Source organism: Nicotiana tabacum, chromosome 16, assembly GCF_000715075.1.
Source record: "Nicotiana tabacum cultivar K326 chromosome 16, ASM71507v2, whole genome shotgun sequence".
Classification (NCBI taxonomy): domain Eukaryota; kingdom Viridiplantae; phylum Streptophyta; class Magnoliopsida; order Solanales; family Solanaceae; genus Nicotiana; species Nicotiana tabacum.
In genome coordinates this window covers 58,062,418-58,071,909 of record NC_134095.1, presented here as the reverse complement: position 1 = coordinate 58,071,909, position 9,492 = coordinate 58,062,418, and the positions used below count along the sequence as shown (strand labels likewise).

The 9,492-nt window shown below is 36.3% G+C and overlaps 2 non-coding genes and 4 pseudogenes across 2 annotated transcripts; all 6 read right to left on the bottom strand.

Annotated features, from left to right (window-relative positions):
- Nucleotides 1–218: 218 nt before the first annotated feature.
- LOC142171287 (5S ribosomal RNA) lies at nucleotides 219–336 on the bottom strand (annotated as a pseudogene).
- A 389-nt stretch (nucleotides 337–725) lies between these two features.
- On the bottom strand, nucleotides 726–843 carry LOC142171271 (5S ribosomal RNA; annotated as a pseudogene).
- Nucleotides 844–5,471: 4,628 nt separating this feature from the next.
- On the bottom strand, nucleotides 5,472–5,589 carry LOC142171291 (5S ribosomal RNA; annotated as a pseudogene).
- A 1,860-nt stretch (nucleotides 5,590–7,449) lies between these two features.
- Nucleotides 7,450–7,568, bottom strand: LOC142171090 (5S ribosomal RNA). The gene has a single exon (XR_012700703.1). It is a non-coding gene; the product is annotated as a 5S ribosomal RNA (ribosomal RNA).
- A 506-nt stretch (nucleotides 7,569–8,074) lies between these two features.
- LOC142171128 (5S ribosomal RNA) lies at nucleotides 8,075–8,193 on the bottom strand. Its single transcript, XR_012700741.1, has one exon. It is a non-coding gene; the product is annotated as a 5S ribosomal RNA (ribosomal RNA).
- A 486-nt stretch (nucleotides 8,194–8,679) lies between these two features.
- LOC142171283 (5S ribosomal RNA) lies at nucleotides 8,680–8,797 on the bottom strand (annotated as a pseudogene).
- Nucleotides 8,798–9,492: the final 695 nt, after the last annotated feature.

Genomic DNA, 9,492 nt, shown 5'->3' with positions numbered 1-9,492 from the left:
GTCGAGACCCGGAACGCCTCTCCACGGAGGGAAAAAAGGGACGTGACACCTACCTTTTAAATATATTCCTTATTTTTTTCCGTAATTATTTTATTTTAAAAAAATTATTATTTCATGTAAAAAAAACACCGTTTACATTGCTTAAAACTCATTTATTAATTTATTATATCTACCGTCGATATATATAAAGAAGTAAGATATAAGTTTTGCCAAAAAGAGTGATGCAACATGATGACTTCCCAAGGAGTCACCCATCCTAGTACTACTCTCTCCCAGCTTGCTTAACTTTAAAGTTCTGATGGGATCCGGTGCGTTAGTGCTTGTATGATAGCATCCAACATTCCTTGCACTCTAAATTCCCTTATTACCTTTCCTCCTTCCGCTTTAGGTCCTAAAGCGTAAAACCTTAAACAACGTTCATTTACGCTCATTTATTCGTTTTACGCGATTCCTCTTCTTATCTTATATATCTTTTGGGGGAAAAAGCGTTGACCAATAACAACAAGCCGCGCTCGATGATAATATCACAATTAGAAGGCCCGGCATGCCTATCACACTAGGCCGCATGGAATAACGCTATCGCAACTAGACGTCTTACGGATGCCTCCTTTGAGGGCAAGGCATAAAAATCGTAAGATATAAATTGCTTAAAACTCATTTATGAATTTACTATATATACTTTTGATATATTAAAAGAAGTAAGATATAAATTTAGCCAAAAAAGTGGGATGCAACACGAGGACTTCCCCGGGGGTCACCCCTCCTAATACTACTCTCGCCCAAGCATGTTTAGCTTCGGAGTTTTGATGGGATCCGGTGTGTTAGTGCTGGTATGACACATCTGACATTCCTTGAACTCTAAATTCCCTTATTAACTTTGCTCCTTCCGGTTTAGGTCCCAAAGTGTAAAACCTTAAACGACGTACATTTACGCTCATTTATCTATTTTATGCGATTCCTCTTCTGATCTTATGTATATTTCGCGGGAAAAAGCGTTGACAAATTACAACAAGCCGTGCTCGATGATAATATCACAATTAGCAGGCCCAGCATGCCTATTATACTAGGCTGCATGGAACGACACCATCGCAACTAGACGTCTTACGGATCCTTGATAATAGGCTAAATTGTTTAATATAGCTTATGTTTTAGCTCAACTTAAGGATGGTTTACTATTGTAAATGTTCAAATAATGCAAAACAATTGGCTCTAATCATGACTTTAATGTCTCACAGGAGTTCAATAAACAAATGAAGATTTATGATGGTAATCAAGTGAAAAATGGAGTCAAATGACGAAAAGTTGAGCAGCAACATCTTAACAAGAGAAAACCCCACTAGCGTTGGTCATGCGCTGGTCATGCGCTCCCGCACTAGTTCAGTGACTTGGACAGAAAGAAACTCGATATGCGCGGGATGTGCGCTGGTCATGCGGTCCCGCGCTAGTCCAGTCCGGGAAATCAATTATTTTGGGGCAAAATGGGAAATCTGAGAGGATCCACTCAACTTACATAAAGTAAAGCTCCATTATTGAGAAAGGAGATCAGATTTTGATGGAGTAAAAGCCATAGAAGAAGGAGGAGCTTCATCTTGGAGCTAAGAAAGGAGAAGAAGAACAACATCTTGGAGTAAGGATTCAAAGAGTTCTTCTAAACTTTCTTCTATTTGTTTGTTTATATTATGTTTAAATCTTTTATTGTTGATTTTTGTATGATTATGAGTAGCTAAAATCTCTAGTATTCTTGGGTCATGGATGTTAGATGATTATGTTGTTTGAAGCTTAAATTGATGATCTTGAATTTATCATTATGGATTGTTTATTTGATTCTGCTGTTAATTATTTTACTGCGTATCTAACAGTAAAATATTATTTACAAATCTTGAGTTAAACTTGAAAAAGGAAATTCTTGATTGCATATAGAATCAAATAGAGCAAGATCCAGATCCTAGGCATCGGGTGAAAGATTCGCAATTAAGATAGAACTATACTTAATTGTCTTGCTTGGTTGAAAAATAGGAGTTGTAAATGCATTCTTGCTAATATTAATACCATAGACATATAGGTATTAGTTTAACTTGAATAGATGCATAAGAACTCGAAAGATTCTTATGAATATTATTAACCCTATAATCAATAACCCCGATAATTCAATAAATCAATCTTAAGCTAAAATAGTAGCATGATCTCTAGCAAGTACATGACCCGGGAATATATTTATCCAAATTGTTATAAACATATTGTGAAATTGGTGTAGTAATTTTGTTTTTGAATTATTGTGCAATTATTAAGTAAGTTGTAAATTGGTTCTTTAAATATTTTGTAATAATATAGCATAAATTGGTAATTGTTTGAGTCTACATCAGTCGATAAGTTGATCACAATTGCTCGTGGGAACGATACTTTACTTACTACTATATTACTTGTCGATCGCGTACACTTGCGTGAGTGTTTTGGTCGCAACAAGCTTTTGGCGCCGTTGCCAGGGAATTAGACATTAACTATTCTTCTGGGTTAGACTTTTATTATTATCTTTACAAGTTTATTTTCTTTTCTTTTTTGTAAATATGTTATTTTTATAACTATTTGATTTTTCTCTTAGTATGTTTCTAGTTCTCTCAGGATGACATCTGAGGATGAAATATACAGAGGTAAGGTTAATGATGAAGACGCTTGGTTAATCAAAGATTTTTATGGCCCGTATTTTTTTGCTAGTCATGACCTTACCTCTTGGACACCTGAATTTGAATATGGGAGTAAGTGTTGGTATTGGGACGGATATTCTCGATTAGTGGATTCTGCGAAACGACGTTGTTTACTAACAACGATGATGAAAGATTGGTCTAAGGAGAGAGATGAGCTTGCACAAAAAAATGATAATTTTGGCTTGGTTGTGCATAACTTGGATTTAGATTTGAGTGCAAAGGTTGATGCATGTAACGCCCAACAATTTAATGATGAGTTGTATGAAGCTGAAAAAAATCTTCTAGACCAAATAGAGGAGCTAAAACAAGAATACCAATCATTAGATCATATTTTTCTTGAGGATGTCCATGTTAAGAAGAGTGCTCTAGAGTCATGTGAGGGAGTAGATAACATTACTTTAGAAGAATTGAGTGTTTGTATAAATGGGGATGTAAATAGTAGTAAAATTCATGAGTTATGGCGCATTAGACCTCATTCCAATCATTTTTTCACATTGTGTTTAGATAGTAAGATAGTAATCGAGCCACCTGACCCTATGGGGAAGTCAAAGAGTGAGGATGAAAGTGTCTATATTCTTGAATTTATTGTGCCAAAAAGCAAAAATTACATTCCTCATCCAAAGGCCGAGAAGTGTCGAGTGAAAAATTTATTACTTGGCCTGGTTATCTTTGTAGCCCCACCAAAGAAGCATAGCGACAGACTTGATGCCTTGTTAGGGGTTCAATTTATAAGTTCAAAGTAGAGGCAAAAAGCGGTTCACGTCGTGCCGCGATGTTAAATTAGGCGCTTGTTGGGAGGCAACCCAGCTTTATTGCTTTCTTTTATTTTTATTTATTTTTGTTTATTTTAGTTTTCTACCTTTGTAGCATTTGCTGTAGGATTATGAGCATAGAAGAAAAGCCACTGAAAGTGTGCAAATGCGAGCCAGCTGGTTGGAACTAGTGTGAGGTACCTGCACAAAGGACCATCCTTGGGAGAAGTCTGAGTACCCCGTGAGCTGCCAGTGCTTCGGTCTTTGGCCTTTCAGGGAGTTTCTTGTCCACCCTTGTTATTTTTGTTTTATTTGTGCATTGGGGACATTGCACTCTTTTAAGTGTGGGGTGGGAGAATTCCTTTTGATAATTAGCTTTTTAGTATTTTAGCTTCTTATTTCTTTTCTTCGTAGTTGTGTAGTATTTTAGAAGATTAATTTTTTTATGTGAAAAAAAAATTGAAAATGGTAGAAAACTTAGACTTTTCCCTACGACGGATCTTTTAGACGAATTTTCTTGAGGGAAGTGAGTCTAAAGAAAACGACAAAAAGATTTTTTTTTTTTAGGTAGTGTAGCAATTCCCCCTTGGTTTTTCTTTAAGCCGCGGTTCTTTTCCAAGGGTTTATCTTGAACCGGGCATAGGTAGTTTTTAATTTTTGTTTTTATATTTTTTTTATTTTGTAGACTAAAATAAGGAGTTATAAGCTATAGAAAAGTGAATCCATAGCGTTGACACACCTGAACACAATAGACCCTAGAGTGTAACGCGCTTAGTCTTAATTGTTGAATCTCATGGAAAGTGCCTTAAATTGTATGTTTGTTACTGAATTGACTGCTCGTAATGAAGTGTCTTGATGAGCTGATCTGGAATGAGTCATATGCCATGTGTGGTGAGTATTTGTGTAGTCCATGTATTGTACTTGTGTCTAGAACTTGCCCGGTATGTGAGTTGAAGCGAAATTTGAGGTGATGCTCGGTTTGAAAAATGATGTTAGGCTTTCTTTCACCTTTTTAAGCTTAATTGCTTATTACAAATAAAATTTTTCCCTAGTTAATCCTTTTGAGCCTTCAGACTTTTTGTTTGGCACCCGCATTACAAGCCTATACCCTTTTTGTTCTTAATTGACATTGTTTTGATCCTTTTACCTCTTAAAGCACTTTAATTGTGAGAAGAGCACTAAAAGAAGTAAGAAGGAAATAAGTGTGGGGTGAATTTTGAGTGGAACCAATAAAAGGATGAAAGGTGCACTTATGTTGTAAACGAATACACCACTAGCAGAAATTGAGTGACAAGAAAAAGAAAAAAAAAGGAGAGATAATTACATTGTGTTTTGCTCTAGCTAGTGGGAATGGATTAATAGAGTGCTTAAAGAAGAAGGGCATATTTGTGGGATGATATTGTGTATGAAAGAGAAGTGGGTTGAAGAATTTACGCTGAAAATTGCTCGTGTGATGTGTTAAAATGCTTAGGGGTTGAGTCACTATTCCTAAATACATCCTACCCGTCCCTTAGCCCACATTACAACCATGAAAAAGTCCTAATTGATTTTGGATCGAGCTAGCCTACCTTAGTAGAGATTTACATTAAGGGCAAGCTTATGGTACCAATTGCATGCATGTGACCTCTTTTGTGAGAGTGAGTGATTTCCTTGATATATGTGAATATATGAATTGAATGTGGTGGATTGAACTCAGTTTTTGTTGATGTAATTGTGAGGGCATATGATTCGTGTCGGAAAAGCAAGTCTTGACTTCTGTGCAGAGTATTTTGAGGAAGTGTGAATATTGCATGGCACTTGAGAATTGACTTTTAGGATTGTTCACTACTAGGAGTGATACATGTACATTGTTCTAGGTGTAATACATTAAAGGAAATGGTTGAGCGAAAGATTCTCAAGAGAATATAGTTGATTGCTCGAGGACTAGCAATAAGCTAAGTGTGGGGAGTTGATAATAGGCTAAATTGTTTAATATAGCCTATGTTTTAGCTCAACTTAAGGATGGTTTACTATTGTAAATGTTCAATACCGGGCAAGTTCCCCGGGGGTCACCCCTCCTAATACTACTCTCGCCCAAGCATGTTTAGCTTCGGAGTTTTGATGGGATCCGGTGTGTTAGTGCTGGTATGACACATCTGACATTCCTTGAACTCTAAATTCCCTTATTAACTTTGCTCCTTCCGGTTTAGGTCCCAAAGTGTAAAACCTTAAACGACGTACATTTACGCTCATTTATCTATTTTATGCGATTCCTCTTCTGATCTTATGTATATTTCACGGGAAAAAGCGTTGACAAATTACAACAAGCCGCGCTCGATGATAATATCACAATTAGAAGGCCCAGCATGCCTATCACACTAGGCTGCATGGAACGACACCATCGCAACTAGACGTCTTACGGATCCTTGATAATAGGCTAAATTGTTTAATATAGCCTATGTTTTAGCTCAACTTAAGGATGGTTTACTATTGTAAATGTTCAAATAATGCAAAAAAATTGGCTCTAATCATGACTTTAATGTCTCACAGGAGTTCAATAAACAAATGAGGATTTATGATGGTAATCAAGTGAAAAATGGAGTCAAATGACGAAAAGTTGAGCAGCAACATCTTAACAAGAGAAAACCCCACTAGCGTTGGTCATGCGGTGGTCATGCGCTCCCGCACTAGTTCAGTGACTTGGACAGAAAGAAACTCGATATGCGCGGGATGTGCGCTGGTCATGCGCTCCCGCGCTAGTCCAGTCCGGGAAATCAATTATTTTGGGGCAAAATGGGAAATCTGAGAGGATCCACTCAACTTACATAAAGTAAAGCTCCATTATTGAGAAAGGAGATCAGATTTTGATGGAGAAAAAGCCATAGAAGAAGGAGGAGCTTCATCTTGGAGCTAAGAAAGGAGAAGAAGAACAACATCTTGGAGCAAGGATTCAAAGAGTTCTTCTAAACTTTCTTCTACTTGTTTGTTTATATTATGTTTAAAACTTTTATTGTTGATTTTTGTATGATTATGAGTAGCTAAAAACTCTATTATTCTTGGGTCATGGATGTTAGATGATTATTTTGTTTGAAGCTTAAATTGATGATCTTGAATTTATCATTATGGGTTGTTTATTTGATTCTGCTGTTAATTATTTTACTGCGTAGCTAACAGTAAAATATTATTTACGAATCTTGAGTTAAACTTGAAAAAGAAAATTCTGGATTGCATATAGAATCAAATAGAGCAAGATCCGGATCCTGGGCATCGGGTGAAAGATTCGCAATTAAGATAGAACTATACTTAATTGCCTTGCTTGGTTGAAAAATACGAGTTGTAAATGCATTCTTGCTAATATTAATACCATAGACATATAGGTATTAGTTTAACTTGAATAGATGCATAAGAACTCAAAAGATTCTTATGAATATTATTAACCCTATAATCAATAACCCGGATAATTCAATAAATCCATTTTAAGCTAAAATAGTAGCATAATTTCTAGCAAGTCCATGACCCGGAAATATATTTATCCAAATTGTTATAAACATATTGTGAAATTGGTGTAGTAATTTTGTGTTGAATTATTGTGCAATTATTAAGTAGGTTGTAAATTGGTTCTTTAAATATTTTGTAATAATATAGCATAAATTGATAATTGTTTGAGTCTACATCAGTCGATAAGTTGATCACAATTGCTCGTGGGAACGATACTTTACTTACTACTATATTACTTGTCGATCGCGTACACTTGCGTGAGTGTTTTGGTCGCAACAATCCTCCTTTGAGGACAAGGCGTAGTGACATGTTAAGTGCAACGGTGTTAAGCCCGTAAGGTCGTGATTTATAATACCTACCTTTTAAATATTTTCCTTTTTTTATTTTTCCTTAAAAAAATTCTTTTTTCCCCTAAAGAATAAAAAATATCATTTACATTGCTTAAAACCCATTTATAAATTTACGATATCTACCGCCGATATATTAAAAGTAGTAAGCTATAATTTTTTCCAGAAAGAGGGATGCAACACGAGGACTTTCCTGGGGGTCATCCATCCTAGTACTACTCTCGCCCAAGCACGCTTAATTTCGGAGTTCTGATGGGATCCGGTGCGTTAGTGCTGGTATGATTGCATCCGACATTCCTTGCACTCTAAATTCCCTTATTACCTTTCCCCTTTCCACTTTAGGTCCCAAAGTGTGAAACCTTAAAACGACGTACATTTACGTTCATGTATCCGTTTTACGCGATTCCTCTTTTGATCTTAAGTATTTTTTGCGGGAAAAAGCGTTGACCAATAACAACAAGTTACGCTCGACGATAATATCACAATTAGAGGGCCCTGCATGCCTATTACACTAGGCCGCATGGAACAACGACATCGCAAATAGACGTCTTACGGATGCCGCCTTCGAGGCCAAAGCGTAATGACATGTCAAGTGCAAAGGTGTTAAGCCCACAAGGTCGTGATTTACAATATCTATCTTTTAAACATTTTCCTTATTTTTATTTTTCCCTAAAAAATTTCTTCTTTTCCCTAAAAAATAAAAAATATCGTTTACATTGCTTAAAACTCATTTATAAATGTATTATATCTACCGTCGATATATTAAAAGAAGTAAGATATAAATTTTGCCAAAAGAGGGATGCAACACGAGGACTTCCCAGGGGTTCACCCATCCTAGTACTACTCTCGCCCAAGCACCCTTGACTTTGGAGTTCTGATGGGATCCAGTGCGTTAGAGCTGGTATGATCGCATCTGACATTCCTTGCACTTAAAATCCCCTTATTACCTTTCATTCTTCCGCTTTAGGTCCCAAAGTGGAAAACCATAAAACGACGTACATTTACGCTCATTTATCCGTTTTACGAGATTCCTCTTTTGATCTTATGTATTTTTCGCAGGCAAGAGCGTTGACCAATAACATCAAGCCGTGCTCGACGATAATATCACAATTAGAGGGCCCAGCATGCCTATCACACTAGGCCGCATGGAACGACGATATCGCAACTACATGTCTTACGAATGCTGCCTTCGAGGCCAAGGCGTAGTGACATGTCAAGTGTAGCGGTGTTATGCCCACAAGGTTGTGATTTACAATATCTACCTTTTAAATATTTTCCTTATTTTTATTTTTCTCTAAAAAATATAAAACATCGTTTACAGTTCTTAAAACTCATTTATAAATTTATTATATCTACCGTCGATATATTAAAAGAAGTAAGATATAAATTTTTCCAAAAAGTGTGATGCAACACGAGGATTTCCCAGGGGTCACCCATCCTAGTACTACTCTCTCCCAAGCACGCCTAACATCGGAGTTCTGATGGGATCGGATGAGTTAGTGCTTGTATGATCGCATCCGACATTCCTTGCACTCTAAATTCCCTTATTACCTTTCCTCCTTCTGCTTTAGGTCCCAAAGTGTAAAACCTTAAAACGACATATATTTACGCTCATTTATCTGTTTTACACGATTCCTCTTTTGATCTTAAGTATTTTTCGCGAGCAAAAGCGTTGACCAATAACAACAAGCTGCGCTCGACCATAATATTACAATTAGCAGGCCCGGCATGCCTATCACACTAGGCCGCATGGAATGATGACATCGCAACTAGATGTCTTACGGATGCCGCCTTCGAGGCCAAGGCGTAGTGACATGTCAAGTGCAATGGTGTTAAGCCTGCAAGATCGTGATTTATGTAGACATGTGATTTTTGATCCACCCCAAGAATTTTTATATTTTAGCATGTAAATATTTAATTTAGGTCTAATATCGCTATTTTAACTAATTTTGACTCTTTTACTTTATTATATTACAAGAAAATGAAAATTACAAAAAAATAGTTTCATTAATATTTTGTAGTCATTTTTAATAATGAAAATACCAAAAATAGTTTTACTTTAACGGTCAGTCTTATTTTAATATTATTTTATTTAAGTAGGATTAATTAATAAATGAGATCGTATTTTTAGTCTCATTCGGGGGGAAAGAATAAAATTTAGGCCAAAACGACCCATTTTAGGCCTAATTTTCGGATCTAGCCCATACCCCTTAG